This window comes from Buteo buteo, chromosome 4 (genome assembly GCF_964188355.1).
Source record: "Buteo buteo chromosome 4, bButBut1.hap1.1, whole genome shotgun sequence".
In the NCBI taxonomy this organism is placed as follows: domain Eukaryota; kingdom Metazoa; phylum Chordata; class Aves; order Accipitriformes; family Accipitridae; genus Buteo; species Buteo buteo.
Genome location: NC_134174.1, coordinates 15,350,516 through 15,372,345, shown reverse-complemented (window position 1 = coordinate 15,372,345; position 21,830 = coordinate 15,350,516). Strand labels below are relative to the sequence as shown.

The 21,830-nt window shown below is 47.3% G+C and overlaps 1 long non-coding RNA gene across 1 annotated transcript; it reads right to left on the bottom strand.

Annotated features, from left to right (window-relative positions):
* Positions 1 to 4,345: 4,345 nt before the first annotated feature.
* Positions 4,346 to 18,350, bottom strand: LOC142030538 (uncharacterized). Its single transcript, XR_012650206.1, has 3 exons — positions 18,240 to 18,350; positions 7,373 to 7,509; positions 4,346 to 4,574 (listed from the first exon to the last, which is right to left on the bottom strand). It is a non-coding gene; the product is annotated as an uncharacterized LOC142030538 (long non-coding RNA).
* Between the last annotated feature and the right edge of the window lie 3,480 nt (positions 18,351 to 21,830).

Genomic DNA, 21,830 nt, shown 5'->3' with positions numbered 1-21,830 from the left:
TTTTAAGTCATATTTATAAACAAATTGCAAATCTCTTCAAATCTATAATTATCTATCACAACTGATGAGCACTGAAAATATCTTCCAAGATATTGTTAACTCTTTAGAGCTGTTTAAACTGTGAGTTGTTATACCTTTGTAATTTTGAACAGGGAACTTTAACATGAAGTTTATACTCAGCACTTGACTCTGTGAACTGGATTTAAGGGAAAGAGCAAATAATGTGAAACTGTGATAAAAGTTGGAGAACTGGCAGAAGCATACTTGCACAGACAGCAGAGCACCAAGTGTGAGACACCCTGTACACTCCCATGGGTTGTTCTTTAACATGAATGGCAAGCTGAAAATGCTGGTTGGCTGCCTCAAATGCCAGCCACGCCCGCATGTTTGTCTCTCAGCACTTCCTTTGCTACCTCTGAGATCTCCAAATTATGTTGAATAAGCTGTGGGCATCACCCCTTCTAGAGCTAGCAGGTAATTCGGGAGGCGGGGAGACGGCTGCATTGTACCCAGCTCCTCCATATGTAGGTTGTGCCTGGAGCAGCCCAGTGCAATCCCCGCGCACCCCCTGCCAGCCATCTCCAGAAGGACCAGTTAAACAGTTATCAGAGCTGTGACACCATTTCTTTACAATTTTGAATTATTTTTAGTATAAAGGGCAAAAACATTGTCCCAACTACTCTCAGATTTCGGACTGACATGAAGACTGGGAGAAGGACGGGCGCAGCTGTTCCTGGTGTCCTGCCCCAGTGCCCCTCGGCAGAGATCCCACTTGTCTCTTCTTTCAGGATGGATATTTGGAAGATGCCTATCTCTGCGTTTCATCTAATCTGGATAACGTCACACCTCTGACACCATAGCCACCCACAGATATTCTGAGCAATTGGCCAGACATGTGTCCTGATAAGTGTGCTGTGCCTGTTGCAGCAGAGTTTGCTCCTGCACTTAATTAGAAGCAGGTGGAAATCTGGCTGGTGGTCCAGCAGCAACGGTGGGAAATATGGAGAAGGGGTATGGTGTGGGTCAAACCCTACCCCTGAGCCTGGTATGGCCCTGGACAGAGCTGGGATCTGAGCATCCGTCCTGCAGGAACATTGTTCAGGATCTTTTATGTAGCTCACACTGGTCACGTGTCCTTGTGCAATATGGGACGCTCCAATCTAGCCCTTTGAAGACCATTGAAAATAGACCCTGAAATGTATTGCTGTGTATTTAAGAAGCCTGACACAAAAGCTTCAAGAATGGACTTACAGAAACAAATTGCACCTCATAACAAGGATATTTCCTACAGATATGTTGTGGTTTAAGCCCAGCTGGCAACAAAGCACCACAAAGCTGCTCGCTCACTCCTCCCCCCGGCCCTGGTGGGATGAGGAGGAGAAAATATAGAGAAAAGCTCATGGGTTGAGACAAGGACGGGGAGGGATCACTCACCACTTATGGTCACGGGCAAAAAACAGAGACAACTTGGGGGAAAAAACAAAATCACTTTTGTTTACTATAAATCAAATCAAAACAAGGATAATGAGAAGTAAAACCAAACCTTAAAACACCGTCCCCCCAGCTCAGCTCTCTCCCTCTCCAGTTCTCTCTCCCTCCTCCCTCCAGCAGCACAGGGGGACAGGGAATGTGGGTTGGGGTCAGTTCCTCACCCCTTGTCTCTGCCACTCCTTCCTCTTCAGGGGGAGGACTCCTCACTTGTCCCCTGCTCCACCATGGGGTCCCTCCCATGGGACACAGTCCTCCATGAAATTCTCCAACATGAGTCCTTCCCATGGGCTGCAGTCCTTCACAAACGACCCCAGCGTGGGTCCTTCCGCGCGCCGACCTTCAGTCCCAGCCTGCCCCAGCGCGGGCTTCCCCAGGGAGCGGCGGCCATCTTGGGGGGCATCCACCCCCTGCTCCGGCGTGGGCTCCTCTCTCCCCGGGCCGCAGGTGGGCATCTGCTCCCCCGCTGCCCTCCGTGGGCTGGGGGGACACAGCCTGCCGCCTGGTCTCCCCACGGGCTGCGGGGGCAGCCCCTCCTGCCCTCCTTCCTCCCTGCCCTCGGTATCCGCAGAGGGGTTCCTCTCCCATCCCAATCCCCTCCTGGCTGCAGGTTCCCCCTCTGAAATCCGCTCTCCCAGAGGCGATACCGCCGTCGCTGACGGGCTCGGCCTGGGCCAGCGGTGGGTCCGTCTTGGAGCCGGCTGGCATTGGCTCTATCGGACATGGGGGAAGCTTCTGGCAGCTTCTCACAGAAGCCACCCCTGCAGCCCCCCCCACTACTAAAACCTTGCCATGCAAACCCAAAACAAGATATATTTCTTGATTAATGCTATTTGGACATGTGGTAATAAAGTGAAAATGTCACCATAGTCTCCTACAACCTCACTCTTAAGACTTCTGATAGTAAAATAATGTAACATTTCAAGAGAATCCTGCTGCGTCCCCCAACTAATCCGTGGCCTCAAGTGTGCTGCAAAGCACATTACAGTGTGTCTGAAGAATGAGAATTACTGCTGGCAGTACAAGGAGGAGCTCAGCGTCAAGGACAACATCCAGTTTTATCATGATCCCATGTAGCCTGTTGAAGATAACAAAAAGAGACTATTCCAACCAGAAATTTTTGTGAATCTCTAGTGCTTAAAATAATACTCTAAAAAATTATCCTGAAGGCTCATGGATGGCAAAGACCTTTGCATACAGTAAATATTTTAATAGGTCATTTTCCAAATTTATTCCTGGCAAACAATACTTGCATTTTTCGCTAAGTTTGTTTTGAACCCTGGCTGTGTTTATTTTGGGATGACAAGAACTGCATGATGCTTCTTCTCCATTCCTGAGACTACAGTCAGATGAAGCTGATGAAACACTTTAAGTAGAGGCACTCTTTGTTCATCCTCTAGCTCATCTCCTGTGCTAGGCTGAGTAGTATAGTCTTTTCCTTAAGCCTTCCAGGTAGCAACCAAGACATGGAGTCCCTGATTTCTCAAGCTGAGCCCAGAGCCTTCCCCAGCTCCTGCTATAGGAGGGATGCCGCGGCACTCCCAGCGCTGCACAGCTCAGCGCACAATGGCAGGAGGAGGAAAAGCAAGGTCTTCGCAGTGCCAGAGCATAAGGCATTTCTTCCATGAGGCATATGTGGTTTTGTGGTTCAGGAAAATTTTCAGGACCTGGCTCTCTATTCCCTGGACTTTTTGCTTGTAAACCAAAAAGTCATACTCAGAATTGCTTGGAGAAAAGGAGCTGAAGTCTTAATTTTAGAGTGAAAAATGCATTTCCAGATAGCGTTTGCACATTTGTGCCTAAAGCCATGGTGTGTACTACACCCAAAGTGGTGGCACAAGCTTGTTTTGCAGAGTTGACAAAGCAAGGCTGAAGCGAGCTCTCGCTGAAGGCAACAGCACAACTCCCATGGGCCTTGAGGGAATCGGGATTTTCTTTAGGAATGGAGATGGGTGAAGTTCTCAGTTGTGTTTCTAGTGTAACACAGCTCCCGCTGGGCTAATCCCAGAGCCAGTGCCACGTCTCTTGCAAAGGCAGCCCTGCCTGAGGGAAAACTCCTACCCCTGCCTGCCTCCTCTGTTTTCCCTCCGCTGGGCGATGCTGCCCAAAGCAGGACCCCAGAGGCGGATGGAGAGGGAGGGGGCAGAGAGCAACTCACAGCACCTCTGCCTTTCCTACCCGCAAAGCTGGAGTGTCTCAGCTCACCTCTCCAGGCACGTGTGGGACAGGGGGGAGTCTCGGCAATCACCCCCATGTCCGGCTGACAAGGCAGGAGTCCCCCAGGCTGTTGGGGGGCAGGGGAGGGAGCAGAATCCCAGGCAATGCTATGAGGCAAATGAGGGAGGAGCATTTACGTACATCACAGAGGTTCATAATTAATTGCTGGAGGATAGGAGAGTATGTGTGGAGGGTGAAGGGCACAAATAAATTAATCTGAGTAACTAGGCTTTGGAGAGGGGCTGGATGTGCCATGTTATCAGGCAATTGGCAAGGGCAAGAGTGAGCCTGTGGCTTCACCTTCACCAGCAACACTGAGAAAACAGCAGTGGCCACTGCCACTCCTCACCATCACTCTTTGCTGCTCCTGCGTCTTCTCTTTGTGCTAGAGCCACTGCTTTGTATGCGGTAAGTCAGATGAGAGGACTAAACTCCTGGGGAAATAACTCAGCAAAAGTTTTTTTCAAAAAAATCACAGGGTATTTTTCAGCCAGATCAACCATCTGAGCAGGTTCGCTTTAAAGCTGTGCTAGCAGAGTGCAAGTGATGGCACAGGGCAGAAAGAAGGAGAGGAGGGCAAGGAGCTCAGCTGAGCCTGCAGTGCACGCACAGAGGAAACCCTGGGGTGCCGCAGCCACAGAATGAAAGCCAGTTCCTTTGGGAAACTCATGCTTCTCTCATGCACATGGGAATGAAGTTCAAAGCTGAGCTTCAGACAAAATCTTTATTTTCTCAAATTTTGAACAATGATTCTTGAACTTTTGAGATTGGCAATGCTGCAGTTTGTAAGCCTTCCACCCACGGCTTTCCATAGGTTTTTCATCCTTTAGTTGAATGACAGCTCTTGCAAGGGGACAATATCTGCAAAGCTGAGTAAGGAAAGAGGAAATTCACAGTAAAACAAGCATGAGTGAATGAAAGGCAGCAAATTCACTGCAAGTGAATGAAATGCAGTGGGGACAGGTTAGCAAACAGAAACAGGATGACTCACTGCAGGGCAGATCTTGCCCTGAGGGTGGTGGGGTCCATCCCCACCACGACTTTATTGCTGTTGGCAAAATTATTCCAAGCTTTATTTTAGCCTCATGCGCAGTGCGACCGGCGGGGTGCTGGACCAGCACGCTGCAGCAGGAAGCACTCACTGGCACACCAGCCCCATGGGGATTTCCCCTGCTGTCCCCAGGCTTGTCTTGTTAGCGTTATCTGGATGTTCAGGACTAAGGGTACAGCTCTGTCTCCCTATTTCCTTCTCCTTGCTTGTGTGTCCTCTGTCTATTGCACATGTGGATCCCAGCCTATGCCCCAGATTTGGCATTTACAGCTTCTTAATTCCCTGCAAATTTCCCTGATAGGGATGCAATGTTGACTGACCATGCACTTTGATACCCAAGATAAAAGTTTCCATTGTCTGCTGATTTTTTTCAAACCTATAAGATTTTAAATGTTCCTTTTGTCTGTAGGGAGTGCTGGCCCATTGCTTTAAGTGGGCTCTGTGAGTGCACGCTAGGCTGGCCCGCAGCCACTGAAAGTAGAAATGCTGTAATTGGGGGCCACAACCAGACACCTGCACTCAGCGCATCAACGCAAGGGTGTGGAAACACACACCAAAGGATGTGCATGGAGCTGAGTTTGGGGAGATGCCTCCTCCCTTCCTGACTCAAGGCTCCTCAGCGCCTGTGTACTGCCCTGAGGATGTGGGAGGCAGCTCAGGGAGCAGAGGGGATAGGTAGGGAGAAGCCCTGGGATGGGGGGAGGAAAGACACAGGGCAAGGACTGGGGATGGGGCAAGGGCCAGGAAGGAAGAGTGTGGTTTGGGGGAAGAAGGGGCTTTGGGGAAGGGTCAAGAAGCCCAGGAAGGGAGGGAGGCTGGAGACTGGCCTCAGGTCCAGCTGCAGGGTGGTTTCAATGCATCACACTGCTTTTCCTTCACCAGGATTTGCCACCTTGAGTGTTGCAAGGCCCCTTGGCATCTGTGAGTGCTCTGCAAACAGAAAACTGTCTGGTCCATGCCGGAGCCCTGAGCTTGTTACCTGCGGGCAGAGGGCAGGAAGAGAACCTGCCAGAGGTTGGGGTGGCGTGATTGCGGCCATCAGCCCTGCGTCACGCGGCTGTGGGACACCTGCCCCAGGCAGAGGATGAGCACGCAGTGAGGGCAGTGGTGGGGCTACCGCCACGGTGGGGACCGAGTTCCAGGCGTGAAGACAGTGCAGCGTGGGGCCGACCTCTGCCGTCACCTCCTGGCACCAATCCCTCATCCTTTGGCTGGTTTCTGGACCCGATCCAGCATTTTGTGCATCTTGCAGGAATTGGCAGGCTTTGAAACTGCAGGTTCCTTATTTGGATGAGTGGTGAGATGATGAGGATGAAAACTGTGCTGGAGGGAGGGATTTATCGCACCCTCCCAGTACCTCCCAGTGCTGCATTAGTCACAAAGGTCACATCTATTAACAGACAGAGCTGTAGTGCGTGGCAAGCTGGTCACATGCTACCAGCTTCTTGTTTCCACCCAGTAATATGTGCTAAAAGGGAAGTAATTTAGCGTCAGACAATTTCTCTGGGACACAGAGGTCTCAAGGCAGGGGAGAATGCTGCTTCCATCTGCTGGTTGACAGAAATAGGGAGCGGAGGGGTAAAACTATCAAAAGAATCTGCCTATATAAACTATACTTAAATTCTCCAAGGGGGCATGAGAACAAGAAGTGAAGCAAGAAGCACTCAGAGAAACACTTCCCCTACTGCTTTTGCATTTACAAGGAGAGAGCACTGGCAGACCCTGCCCCATGCAAGCTTTCTAACAAGACCTCCTCAAATGATGCATTGGGCATCTGTACGCAAGCCAGAATTGCCTGAGTAGTGGAAATGAAATGAGAAAACCTGATTCCTGCTATGGAGCATGTCCATGGGGCAAAGACTTGGGTTGCTGCTTGAGGAAGAGTTGGCAGCAGTCAGCACAGCTGCGGGAGGAGGTTACTCCCCTGGTGCTGGTACAACTGTTAGTGCTGCCGTGTGGTAAATGAGATCAGAGAACTGAGCTGGCTGGAAAATATCCCCCCCACCCCAGCTTTCAGCTGGGTGAGTTTTGAGCCAGATCAGTTCCCCAGGCCAGTTCATGGTGCAGCTGTATGTTGGCTTGTGATGGCATGACATGAAGACAGCACAAAAATAGACCAAAGGCACAGATGGGAGAGACTCCTTTCAACAGAAAGTGCTCACCCAACTACAGCCTGAGTGAGCCCTGAAGCTCCTCCTTCCTAACTTAACAAAAGCTCTGTTAGGCAATGTCCTCAGCAATCTTGAGGCTTTGCACTGGGGTAGGTCTGTTCTTCTTCCAAACATCTGTCTTTGCATGCTGTCTTGCCCTCCCCACTGAACATGTGCAAGAGGAGCAGATGTGATAAGGAAGACAAACAGGAGGATGGATACTGAAAAGCTGGGTGAGACCCACCACTGCAACCTCCTGCTGCCAAAACGCATCCTTGAATAGTGGGGATTGAGGTGTGGTCCATGTGGACATGCCCAACTTTGTGAAGTGGGTATCTGAGCACGATGCAGGGGAGCAAACGTGATATGAAGGTACACACAGCGATGTCAAACTGCAGTGTCAGAGCCAAATTACTGCAAACTAGTTTTTCCTTTTTTTATCTTAATAATGAAAAGAAGAAACAACCTGAGTTGCTGAAGGCTAGTGGCATCATGCTGAATAACAGGGCCAGGTGGGCTGAATGAGGCAGATGTCTGTAAAGCTCTTCATGAGGATGCTGTCTGTCCATCTGTGTGTGCTGTCCCAGGTACACTGGAAGAAAACTGAGAAATCCTAATAAATTGTGTGAGAAATTACATTACTCTTCCTTGGGTCCAAGAGGCTGATTTCCTCCCAAGCAATATGTTTTACAGGAATCTTTTTGAGCCCTAAGCTGAAGGACATTTTTCAGCAAGCCACTTCCTTTGTGCATTTCCCAGTGCACAGCTGACATGAACAGACATTGCACGTCACAGCCTGGAACAATTTCCAGCCTCGGTGCAGGTCAGTGGCTATGCCATGTCTGCAGAGCAATTTGGCACATTTCTAGTTTAACCCAGTAAATCAGATCAGCTTCTTAAAATTATTTCGTTTCCAGCACTCCAAGAAAAGCAATCTACTTCAGCTGAAGACTCTTCTCTCAAAATACTGACCATAATGTGAGGATTTATTGAGAAAGTGCATGTGGGAGTTGTAAACCAAACCAACCAAGATCAGTCCTACAGAAAAGCACTACCACAGAACAGGAAAGGCTAATTTCAAGGTCATTACCCCAAATGATTGTTGTCTGTATGAGAGAGAATCATGATATTTAAGAATTTTCACTGGAATGTGAAGCATTCTTCAGTTCTGGGAAGAAATGTATTTATTTTGCTGATTGATGCAATAATCAGTGCTCCGAGTAACTAATGAATAGTGGTTCCTTCCATTTAAAAGGAATGCTTGGAGGCCGTATTCCTTACACCCACATACCCTTAAGAAAAATTGAAACTATTGGCCTTTTGGGGGCTTTGCACCTTGCCTTGGTGCCGTGACTCTGTAACTTCTCACTACTGGATTATATCACATTTGGAGTGAAGTAGAGGCAACACTGCTTATTTCAAAGTGCCTATTAAAAAGATTGAAAAAATAACTATGCTGTGGGCAATACCTACAGAGTAGTTATTACTTAGGATCATGCAGACTCTGCAAAGGAATATCTTTAAATTCCAAATTTACTTGGATCCTATCAGGACTGAAACCATTCAGATCTGGCAGATAGATAACAAACACAGATAAATTGCAAATTCTGCCTGTACAGACTCACCTGTGCTGTGTCTCCTGATATCTTGGAGGTATTCTTTGACCCTGAAACTCCTCACTTGCCTGTTTGCCTTTATGTCTCTAGGGCTTGATCTGCTGGAGTCAGTGGAAGCTTTGCTCCTGATTACAGCTGGGCATGTCTGGGCTGAGCCTGAGCATCGATGGAGTTGAAACTGCAGCTTTGCTTCTGCCTTCTTATCTACACCTTTGGACTGCAGTTTAACTGTGCCAGTTTCACCCAAACCCCTGACTTCACCTCCTGCTTCACTGCATGCTGCCACCTTCGCCCCCTTGGGGATCCCTGTCTTTACTTGAGTCATATCTTATCTATTTTCACTCCAGGTAAGAACAGCTGTGCTGGCTTAGACCATCTAACCTACCCATCTACTCTGCCTCCAACAGTGGCCATAAGCAGACTCCAACAAAAAAGTAAGAACAGACTAACATATCGATCGTTTCTCCCTTAATACTATCACAGCTCCAGCTATTTTCAGCTCAGAGGATTTCCTGAACCTGCTGTGGTTTGCCTGTGGCATGGACCCCTCCAAATACTTGGGAGAGCATCTAAGATCCTTGCAATCCCAGCGTGCTTTGGAAAGGACCTCCTTCGTAGGTCCACTGCCTGCTGCATGACGAACTTCTTCCTTTTGTTTGCTTTGAACTTAGCTCCTAGTAGCTTCATTAGCTGGTCCCGCATTGTCCTGGAGACACAATCAACACTTGATCCCTATCCATTCTCTCTGTGTTATTAATGATTTCATAGCTTTCCGTGTACAGTGTCCCCCATCTCATCTCTTTTCCAACTTGAGAAGCCCCACTCTCCCGCACTGTTCCTTGTACAGAAGTTGTGTCACACCTTTGTTCATCCTGTTACTCTTCTCTGAACCTTTTCCAGCTCTTCTTTGAACCTTCTCCAGCTCTTCTCTACCCTTTTTGAGGGCCCAGAACTGCACAGAGTATTCGAGGTGTGGGTACAAGATGGATTTATACAGCAGCACAGCTATGTTTGCTACTTTATTGGTTTTTCCTTTCCTTATTCCAAACATTTATTTGTTCTTTACTGAGCAGTGATTTGATACTTTCAAGAAAGTGTCTACAGTAGCTCTACCAAGGCCTCTCTCCTGAATAGCAGCGGTGAGCAGAGAAACCATGATTTATATGTGAAGCTGGAGCAGCTTCTCCCTAAATGCATTCGTTGCTTTACATCTGCCTAGACTGAATTTCATTTGCCATTATATGGGCTGGTCACTCTATCTGTTAAGGTCCTCCTTGAGTTCTTCACCATCTGCCCTCACATTCGCTACCAGTAACTCTGTATTATCATTAAAGTTTGTGACCTCCCTGCTCACCTCTTCCTGTGGCTCTCCACTATGGTTTTCCTCTGCTGCTAACCTCTCTGCCCTTTCCTTGCTTTCACCACTCCAAGGACTCACAGTATCCTTCAGATTTCTTCACTTGGACCCATCATCCTTCACATTTGTCGTCTGCAGCCTACACCAGCTAGAAAAGCCATACTCCTTCCTCGTACTTGCTGATGCTACCAGCACTCTGCTTTGCCAAATGGTTGTAATTGTGGCAGAGTTGTACCAAACCTTTGGTGTCCGGAGGGAGGCTGTCCCTGCTGCAAGGTCTGTTGTGAGAGAGAAAGGACAGGACAGGATGCTCCTGCCAGGCAACTGAAGTAACACTTAGGAATTTTTGAAATTACTCATGATGTCATTTTTATTTTTTGAAGGCTTTAGAAAATAAAGTTGTGGGGTTTGTTAACAGGAAAAAGAGGATTTATTATCCTTTTTTGACCCTAGTGGTTAGCCAAAATTTGGATTGTTACAGTTAATTCTTTAGTGCCTGGATTGTTTCAAAACCTAACTGTTTATTTACAAAGAACAGGCGCTGCCTTCTTTGCTTAACATGAGGAAACACTTTGCTCGCAGCTCCAAACTCTTTTCCAGCTAGTGGTTCATACAGTTTGTACTACCAATGCATTTTGCCGGCATAGCTCAGCTCCCTCAGAAGACTTGCGTCATGTGCCTGCATTTTGGATGGTAGCTCCTATTGTTCCGGATAGTTGATTCCATAAAGGATGTTAATTGTTCCCTTTTGCTTAATGGGAATGAATAGGGCCGCAATACCTTCTGTTTCCAACAAGCTTTAACATGATCTATGATGGAAGGAACTTCATAGGGAGCCAGTGGTCTTCCAGTTGTGTCGATTTTTCAAGAAGGAGCATACTCACCCTCAAAACTCTTCTTCACTACTTTCTTTCACCAGTAAAGCACAGTTCAGTCATGCAGCATCTTCATCCCATAGACATGCCAACTCTGTGGAAGGTCTGGCAAAGTCAAGCCTTGCAGTAGTAATAACATGGAATTCCACCACTAGAAGCAATTTTAACCAGGCTCAAGGCTCTTAGAGATTAACTTCCTGGTTAGTCTTCCCAGTTGAAAAGCAGAAAGTAGTACATTGTACCTTTTCTTGTTTTCAAGGATTTGTAAGTAAACTGTCTCTAATGAAAAGGTTAGGGAAACAAGGAGTTAATTTGGAAAGTAGAGTTGGCTTCAACAACATTCAGAAATTGCCACATCCTTTTTGCATGACATACAAAATTTTCAATAGGTCTGTGCAATTCCAAAAAATGCATGTGGCAACAACTGACTCCAGCTCCTGGCTCCAGACCTTTGCTTCTCCTCCACATGGAAACATCTCATGGTCTTTCCCAGTGATTCTTCTCACAGGGACAGTGTGATTTTTACTCCCTCCTTTCAGACTGGTCTCTGAGCACCTGAGCTAAGTGACCCAGTTCTGAGCAGTCCTCCCATAGCCTGCTCACATTTTTTCTGTTGCCCAACTTCACTGCTCATAACCACATTCAAACGCAGCCATGCCTTACAGACCAGCCAAGCACTACCACGGTAATTCTCCACTTGCAATTCTCTTATCTCTGCATGGTGTAACACAACTCATTGCACTGATGCTAGTCTGCACAGCAGGAGGAGATAGCATTGTTCCTGCAATCCAGGGATGTTTTGTTCAGTGGTTGGGCTTCTTCTCAGTTATGTGCTAGCAAGACATGCTTTCTGCTCTGCTTCAGAGGGGACAGCACAGGGGCCTCGCTAACTGCCACCTTCTGCTGCCCACTCTCCAATGCAGAGGATACAAACGCTTTTTCTCAAGAGTCAGCACTGCTTTTCATGTTATTAGTAGGATCAGAAGGGGATGGGATCTGTTGCCTATAGAAAATGCACTCTTTTTGGAGAAGGTGTTTATGGCTGCCGTCCTTGCTGTCTCACAGAGCACTCGTGGCAGGAAAAGCCTGGTACCTGCTAGATCACTTCTGCCTAAGGAGCTCTGGCAGCGTGATCCAGCGCTGTACCCATTGAATAATTCTTCCCTAGCACAGCCCTGATGTTTTTAACAGCTGAGCACTGAATTTAGGCGTTTTTGCACAAGGCATAAGCGGGGAGGGATGGGACCCTAGACAGACAGTGTTCTTTGAGAACACACTGGCCAGCTCTACATCCAGGGAGGGAAGGAGGCAGTGCTGTTGCCTCCTGCTGTTAAACTCCCACCACCAAGAGAAGAAGGGTATCAATGGAAATGAGACATCCTGATCTGGGAACAAATGACTGATTTTATCCAGGCCCATGTGAGATGGCTCTGCAATAGAAAGATGGACAAGGGCTGGTGTTGCAATGACTTCCGCTAGCAACCATCAGCAGTTACTGCTGCACCAGAGTTTCTGTAGTAATCTCAGGCTTTCAAGCATTTATTAACTAGTCAAAAATCCTTTCTTTGGCTGAAATTTGGCACACGAAATAGGAATATATTAGGAATACCATTGCACCTTTTTTTCACCCAAAAAAAGTCTCCTCGTTTTCTGTTCTTGTTTTGGGGATTCCTGTTCTCATTTGGGGTATTCCTTCTAGCTATTGCAAATGCAAGAGCAATTCAAATCATATTGACATTTTCTTATGTCTTCCCACGTCTAAGAGCATTATTAATGGACTTAGAGAGCTTGTCACTTGTTAATCTCTATGTGTCATACAAAAAGAGATCATTATTATATGTAGTCTAGTTTCTGCTTTCATTTCCTGCTGACTTACCTCCTCTTGAGTACCGGCTTGCAACAGCTGCTGTTGCAGGCTTATTACCCATAACCTACATCTGCATTTGCACAACAAACTGGAACAAAAGCAGTGGATTGAACATGTCTTTCTGGATAAAAATGGACTTAATTCTCTATTGCCTTGTACTTGGGTGAAGCAAGCACAATGACCCCATATCATTGTATGCCATGTCACTGTATGTCATGTAAGCAGCTTTATAAAATGCAAAGCAGTGGAAAGGAGTGCCTGGTGGCTTCGTACAGCTCCAGAGTCCTTTGACTCTTTGTGGTCCAAGAGTCACTCAGGTCCATCTCACACCTGAGTGTTATTACCTTTTCTTTAAAGTTTTGTAATAATGGAGAGACACTACACTAAAAAAACCCCAAAACTTTGACTGACTGGAACTGGTACAGGCCAATGAGTTACGATGAAACCATTCTTTTTATTGGAAAATTCTCATGATCCTTGCTGCAAATATGAAAATGCAGCATGGCTTGTTATGTGTTAAGTTTGTAATCTAAAGTATTTTGTTAGAAACTAGTGATCTTGTCTCTCAGATGCAATTAATAGACATTTCCTATAGCGTATATGATGAAAGTAATTGCCTTTCCTCAAACAATAAAGTAATAATGCTCTATACATTTATTATTCATTGCATTGCTGGTTAGTTCATCCTTAATCCAATAATAAACCTTTAGCTGTTCAACTCTGAGAAAATCTTTTTGTATCAATAAGCTGACAAAATTCGTAGGGTTTGTGAGTGGGGAAGTAGCTCTGCGTTTGTAGATTCAGACTCCACTGAAGATTAGCTCTTAGTACACAATAACTTAGAGCTTGTACAAACAACAGTTTTTGCAAAATGTGGCTTTGAATTTGCAATGCCCTAAGTAATTTGCACACTAACTCCATAAATAGCCACTCTTAGGCCAAAAAATATATACATATATGTGTTCTCCTTAGGTTTTATTTCAACCAGCCAAATCTTCTGATGCAGTTTGAGCAGCAGCTCAACCTGAAGTGGAGGCCAGGAGCCCACAGTGGAGGGTGGGAAGGGCGAAGTCCTGCATCAACCACTGCAGTTAAACAAAATGCTTGTTAATCTTTGCCCTTAGCGTGCAACAAGCGTGAGGGAACGAGCTCTCATCTGGAAGAGTATTTGGAGAGAAGTAGCAAACATGCTATAAATTAACACCCTTGCTGACTTAATGGAAACCTTCCTGCCTTAACAACCTGCTAGACAGGGGTGTGATTGATCCCACTACCCAGCAGTGCTCCCTACCACAGAGGAAATCTGTATGTGCTGTGACGGACGGGTGGAAATGAGTGCAGTGAGAGCAGCTGTCCCAGCCAAAGACCTGTCTGCGTCCATAGCATTCTCTGCAGCACTGGGATTGCTGGGTGCTACACCTCTGCGGGAGCTGTGATTTAAACAAATCATAAACAGGCTGAGCATGCTGGGGTTCAGCTGGACTCAGCTTGCTCTTTGCCTCTGAAGTTTCCTATTACCAGGAACCTGACTACAGAGATGTAGCTCCTTTCATGCAATGTCCTGCCAGGCTGGGTCACAAATGCACCACTGAGAGCACGGGTCTACTCCTGTATCTACCACCGGGTCCTCCTCTGCATCTCTGTGGGAGACATCAGTCCCTCTTCTTTATTATAAGGAATTCTGTGCAATGAATTGCTAAACCATCCAGCATCTCAGCCATCTGGGAGGTGACTATAAAGGCAATTGCTCTGTCAGTTCTTTCTCATGCCTCTTCTGTGGATGTGCATGCATAATCCCACCGAGGGCTCTGGGCTAGCAGATTGTTTTGTTATAATCAATGACAAGTTTGCTAAAAATGAGTGTCTTGCTGTTGTCATTTTATATATTTTTTTGAGGGATACTAAGAGGTTGGGGATGGGGACCTGGGGAACGCCATGCAGTGGGATCAAATGAGGAGGCACCAGGAGGCTTTCGGTCTCCTTTAATACTGGTCTGAATCTGCCCTGCTTAATACTGAAAAACAAGTTGTTTCCAGCAGCTTGGCTTGCAGGAATGAACTGGGAGGATCAGTCCAAAGCTGGCCTTTGTGGTCAGGAGGAGGTATTTTATATACAAGCCTTCTGCTGGTGCAAACAGTAGAGGAAAGGTATTTCCTTCAGCTGGGGCTGAGCAAAATGAGAAGGAGCAGGGAGAGGTGGTGGTGCTCATCTTGCTGGCAAGCCCTACAGTATGTTGTGACCAGGACCTCGTCTTTGCATGGGACTTTATACTGCAAGTAGCTATTGCATGTTTGCTCTTTGGTGAGGAAACAAGACCTTTTTAAATAGCAAAGCTTAGGGAGGAGTTTCCAGTGCTCGTGGGCTGGGTACTCCTGGTGCCACTTCTGGTAGAGGTTAAGGGCAGACTGGGTTGTGGAGACACAAATAAACTTGCATGTAGATAGCTGGCCTTTTGGGGGCTGCTTTAAAACATTTTGACAACATGCTTTCCTCTCTCCCTTAAACCAGCAGATTTCATCATTCACAGCCTCTGGGCTTGGACCTTGTACATTTAGAGCAAGTGAATTTTCTGCTGTGGCTTTGCAGTCACTCTGGGTCGATAATTTCTGCTGCTGCCAACATTGCTCCCTGGCTTGCCCTGCCGCATGGTGCAGATGGTGGGGAGCGGGGGGGGAGGCAGCCAAAGGGGCAGCAGCCCGGTTTCCCCATGACCAGCTGTGCAGGGCAGGGGACAGCCCCGGGATGGGGTGGCAGGAGGGACCCCCACAAAAGAGGATGTTTCATGGGATCTGGTGGGGTAGAAGAGAGAAATGAGAGGGACCAACAGGCAGGTGCATTGGGTTTGGTGGTGTTCTGCAATGTTTGAATTATTTCTGGTAGAAGGAAGTTATACCATTAAGTGGAGAACGTATAGCAGAAACTTCAGCCACGGACCTGTCTCTCTAACCTTGTCTCAGTGTCCCTGGCGTGAATGGCCATGCCAGCCTGCCAGCAAGGGCTTCCCATGTGCGAGAGAGGCTGCAAATGAAGGATCAAGGCACTCAAGTCAAGAGAGATTTTGGTAAATGTGTGAAAAGGAACAAGCTGCTGCAACATTTCCTCTCTTGAGCAAAAGGCAGCTCAGCTCTCTGTGCAGCTGAACTCTGTGCAGGTCCTGGAGCCAATATCAAGCATCAAGCAAAGGTGCTGGCACTGGGAGAGGCAAGGCAGGAGCAGAGGCAGGCAGTGTGACAAGCAGCAGTGGCAGGAGCTGCTCCCACCTCACCTCCCTGGCCAGTTTTCTCCCCCCCCCCCCCAAAAAAAATACTGTTTGCTTGTCATTGGGTTCATATTTGGGAGTAGGGAAAATTTGTTCACTGAGCACCAGTTTAGCATAATTTTCCTGTGTTTCTAGGTGGGGGCTTGGATCAAGGCTATCTATAACGACAGTTTTAAAACCGAGGTCAGGCCTTGTTGCTGGCTGTGACAGCTGGCAGGTTTGCCCTCTAATCCTACTTCTGCTTTTGCATCTCTTTTGTCTGCACAACTTCAGATGAAATATTCCTGTTCTGTTCATGGCTTGGTTTTTTACACTTCTGTTAAACAAGAAAAATAAATGTGCTATGTGATGGTGCTTGCTTGTTCTTCATCAGATGTGACCTTACACATGTAGAAAGTGCTTTATACCCCCCTTAAAATAAAAAAAAAAAAAGCAAAAGCAAGTTGGAGTCATAGCAACCTAGAGGCAAAAGCTACCAGGAAGATAAAATGTCATCCAAACACAGCAGGGACTGAGCCACAGGACGGGTACAGAAGCAGCTCTCCAGCAGCAGCAGCCTGCCAAGAAATCAGGTGCTGCTGCGGCTGCTGCCATCAAGCTTTTGGTTTTTTTAACTGTGTCACTTGAAACATGGCTGTGAGCATAATCCAAAGAGAAAGGCAGGGCAGAGGAGGGCAGTGGGCAGCCCTCCCACCAGGCTGTCTCCTCACAGTTCCAGCTCCGCCTGCCCTCTCCTAGCTGCCTGCAGTGACACATAGCTGTATTTAAACACTCCTCACTTCTCCTGTCTTCTGCTGGTGCTTTCTCATGGAAAACCTCTGCCTTTTTGCTGGTGAACAGGGAGAAGGTGAGCACTTCTCATGGCTTTCTCCATTCCCAGGGATGGAGGTTCTCCAGGCCTCTAATGGCATCTTAGATGCCCAAATCCAAATTTCTTTCAAGCCTTTCTCTGTTGAAATAAGTAATACCTCACGCATCAGATGGCCATGCTAGAGCCACAAGGATTTGGCATTTGCGGATACGCGCAGGAGGAAACGCGATGAAAGGAACCATTTCCTCAGTAACTGTATCTACTGAGGACTGTATTTATGTTAAGCCTGGCTATCACATTTCAGCCCGGTGCAGCATGCCACCCATGCAAGACTTTGTTTTTCAACAGATAGATTGTACCTCGGGGAGCTTTCCTGATCTCTGGCTGCTGCTTGGTTCACAAAAGTGCCCAGGTCCTGACCAAGCCTTGCTTCTCTGGTGGATTTCCCCCATGTTGCTGCCCATCAAGGGTGCCTACGAGGTTGTTTTGATCAGGGGGTGCAACAACTGCTGCAAGGTGGGGAAAAAACTGCAATGCCTCCAAATACCTGTTTGCTTTTTAAGCTTCTGCCTGCTGTTTTGGCAGGTAGCTAGTGTATGCTGGGAGCTTTCAAATCCTTCCCCTGCTTAACATGGCGTTACCTCCCCTGTCCGCACCAGGCTGGCACTGCCTGGCGTTTCTGCCAATGCGAACACCTGTGTTGGTTGAACTCCCATAATTATGCTAATTTTCAGGCACCACTTGTAGCATTACTTGGCCTAGTCCTTAATTACATGAACAGTGATACTAGGCAGTGTAATAGTCTCCCCTTATACTTCAGTAAGGACATATCCACTGCAAAGGTAATACCATAACAGGTGATTATTCAATGGCTCTTTTAAGAAGCAACAAAGAGAGGGAGAATTTGCCTCTAAAGAAGTAAAACTGCCTGTCTGAGTGGGTGCGTGGCAGCACAGCAGCTCCTGGCCTGGCAGCCTCACACCCCGCAGCACCAGACAAGCCCCTGGACGGCTGCTCCAGCTGCACTCGCTGCCACGGACCGAGCTCCCACGTCTTATGGCCAGAGAAAATAATGGAAAATTTTGTGTTATGGAGTACGTAACTCACTTGAGACTGAGCTCTGCAGAGACTGCTTAGCTTGCTTCCCATGTTCCCTTGTCTTGCAAGTCCTTTTCTGAATAGGAAGCAAAACCAAAACCCCAAAACCAAAAAAGGAAGCTATTCCTCTGGAGTGCTTGGATGAATGCTATTTGTAAACTCTTTAAATTAGTTTTTCCTGTCATGGAAGCCTCGGAGGCCAATATGTGCTCTTTGTGGGGTTGTTAGCAATGAGACGTGGCCACATCTGTGGAGTATTCCCGTTTTGGAATTCCTGCCCCTCCGCCGTGTCAGAAATAGGCCCGGCTGGCAGAAGCCAAGCCTCTCAAAGCAACCATCAGTTTCGTGTATCTGTGATTTTGGTTTGAGGGTTTGGGTTAACACACACACGCGCGCGCACCCCCCATTTAACACACTGAACACTCGTCCAATTAGCCCGGAGCGACTTACGGCTTAGTCACTTCTGTTGAACACTCTGGAAGTCGGTGCAGCCGCCAGGAAGCGTTTCCCAAGTTTGAAAGGAGAATTGAGCCTGCCCTCTAGCTGCCGAGCGCACACACGTCCCCGCTCCCGCGGCTTCGACCGCGGGCGGACTTGGAACCCGCTCCGGTTCCTCCCCTCCCGGGGCCCGGGCTCGGCTGTTTCTTGCCCTGCTCGGGGGCTCCGGCTGGGTTTGCCACGGGGTTCCCCGGCACGGACATGCCCACCTGGATGGCCATGAACTGAGAAAGCACGACTGCCTGGCTTTCGCACAGTAAAGCTGACTCTCCAAGCCGCGGGGCAGCAGTTCGTGGCAGAAGTTCACCTGCATTGCCTTCGTGGCGGTGGGGAACCAGGTCCTGAAGGGCAGGACCGTTTCTCGCAGCCCTCGGAGTCTGGTGGTGCATAGCACCTGCGGTCAGCATCTGAATTTAAACCAGGTGTAAGATAAGGACCACAGCAAAAATGGCTTCGAGTGCCAGTGCAGATAGGTGTAAAGATGTTATTTGGATAAAACAGTCTTGAAAAATGCAGCAGAAAGCAAGAGGTCTTGCTTTGGGGGACTGATACTCTAAAAGCATAATGCCCCTGAAACGCCAGAAAGGTTCAGAATTTTGGAGTTTTAAATGATGAGAAGACAAACTGATGCTTGTGCTTGCTTATATATACTGGCACAAAGGCACACAGCACCCTGCAAACAGATTGCCATACAATCAGAGGCAGGGGCTGTGGATTAAGAAGTTAATGGCTTCAGGCACAGTTGCTTCAAGAAGTGGGGTGCACCTTGAAGATCTTCTGAATTTCAGGACTGAGTAACTAAATTGACTGCGAGGAAACAGCAACTCAAAGTATGGCTGGATAGAGAAGTAGTTCAGAAAAAGTAGGGGAAAGAGGGAAGGTTGCAAGATAAGGATCTTTTCACAGTGTTTCCTCCCTTTCTGTCTGTTGTTCCGGAGTTCATCTAGAAGGCCCAGAATACAAGATCTGGCCCTTAGCTTACCATAATGTAGGAAAAGAAAGAAGAAAACATGTACGGAGAAGAGGAGAAAAAGGAGCACTTCCCCCCTCTCATACTGGGCAGTTGCTGTATGTATTCTGCTTAGCTACATTGGCAAGGGGAGAAATAATCTTAGGGATGTCAGTTCTTTGTGGTGAAGCCTGGCAGTGGCCATTCATAAACATAAAGTAATTTCTCCAAACGGTCTGAAAAGAAAAAATGGTAAACCATTTCAGAAATGTTGAAAGAGTTGCTTTGGTTTTGTTTTGGGGTTTATTTTTCTTTCCTTTTTTTTTTTTTCCCTTCAGAAAAGTAAAAAAGTTTTTTGCAGGAAAAGGAAACATCTGGCACTTTCAACATGGACTATTCTGTTTTCAAGCATTTGAAATGAAAGACAAGAAATGAATGTTTGGGGAAAGTGGCTTCTTTTTTACTGCTGCCTCTGCCTAATGCAAGTGCTAGAGATAACATGGATCAGGTCCATTCTTTCTTTGCCTGGCATGACTTGGACACCCATTGTCCAAATTTAATGATGACAAAATTCTTCCTTTCATAACTGCAAATATGCGCTCTGTGTCCTGTGACAAGGCATCCTGGCTGGAGCTGGGCTCATCCCGAGTGACCACAGTGCTGGCAGTCCTCAGGGGTTTTTTGTTGACCTCCTCTGCAGACACCATCTCAATTTGCTGGCAGCACTTCGGGGCTGACTGAGGCACAGAGGTGTTTATTAACACAGTGGTTAGGCCACCATGATGAGAAGGGAGCAAGACTAATCAAATTAACTCTTTTTGAGACAAAACATAGTTCTTAACCAAAACTTCCTGTTTCTTGGAGAAATGGCCTAACAGCAGGGCTATGGTGTTACACCTTTTGTCTGAATGAAAATGGCTGTAGGGCACTCAAAAAGTAGCTGTTGAGCTGAGCAATAAAATCCTCCCTGACCCTTGTAAGAAGCTAGGAAGAGGGAAAGGGGAAGACCACTTCAAATGTTTGTGGTTTAATTTTTTTCTTGGAAGACTTGGATTTTAACTAACCTGTGAATTTTGTTGCAAGTGTCTGCCATCACTGAATGCTTAAAAGTAAAATGTACGGCCTCCTCTCCACCAGACATTTGGTTAAGGTGGTGGGACAGAGGGGTAAGGTGGGCAGTCAAAGGGGGGTTGGGCTCCAGGAACGCTTTGAACATGATGGGCAAACAGGAGAGAGCTGTAAGCAAAGCCCAAGGTGGTAGAAATTTCTTGTGGGCGTCTCTGAGGACGCAACGAGGAGTGAGAACTTGCTGGGGCTGATGAGAGGCGGCTCTTGAGACGGGCCGTCGCGGGGGAGGTTTGCAGCGGTGCCAGGGTGCGTTGCAGCGCCCTGCACCTCGGCTTACTTCTTCAATAGCAAGGTTGAGACACACCGAACAACTGGCAGAAGTGGCGTGTCTGAAAGTCGTGTTTAATAAGGAATTTCCCACTTCGGAAGCCACTAGGTGGCATATGAGGTGTAGCAGAAATGAAGCACAGTAGCTGGAGGCAGAACAAGCCTCAGTGGTCAGGCGTGCCTGGAGGGGCCATCACCCGGCTCGGGCATCGTTGCGCAAAAGCCAGCTCGTTGCGGTAACTCCATATTCTAACACGTCACAAACGTGTGGGTGTTGTGGTGTGGTTTTTTTTCTTTAAAAAAAGAAAAAAAGTTAGGGTTTTGTGGGACACGGCCTGTTAACAGGCAGGAACCAGCCCACGGTTCTCCACGGGGACCTCCCGGCATGCCTCTGCCTCCCTCGGGGTGCAACCCAGGGGATGTAGCCACCCACCTCCTTGGAAGGCCATGTCTGGGCCTTTGTAGCAGTTACCAGTCACCTCCTGCTGTGCTTTCACCCTGAGTTTAAACAGAGTGTTATTCTACATGAACAGTCACCAGCTAGGAATTTATCTGTGGCCAGATATATTTTATAAAAGTCACTGAACAGCCACCATTAGTCTCTACCTACTATTGCAGGGTACGGTGTTGAAGCAGTTGTCCAGCTCTGTCACCTCTGTCTTGTATTGAACCATTTGGTCATTTTTTTGGTGAGTTTTTTTGTTGTTGTTTGTTCTTATTTGTTTTTAATGCTCAGATTGAACAAACTCCAACAAAGATCCCATACAAACCCAGCTGACTAATCAAGGCTACTTATTTCTAGCGATGGGTCACAAATACATCTTTGTTTCAGTAGCTAAAATCATCTTCTACAATGTGCTTTTGATTCATTCCTCCAGTGGTATTTGCAAGTAATGCCACTGGGGTCTCTTAAATTCCCCCAGTGCAGCTTTGGTATATGCCAGCTTGGAAACAAACCTCTGAATCCTGGCCCTCTGAATCACTTGGTCATGGCACAGAACGATATTTTCTCCCAGCTATTCAGCTTGCAGGAATTTTGTCATTTGGAAGAGAAAACTTAGTTAATCAATTGATAGAATAATGTGTTGAAATATATGAAAAATAAAGGGTATCTTTACAAAAAATGTGGAACCTTAAGTAGCCCTGGCTATACACAGCAGGATACAGGTTCCACCTACTAATGAGTCCTGGTTTCTAGG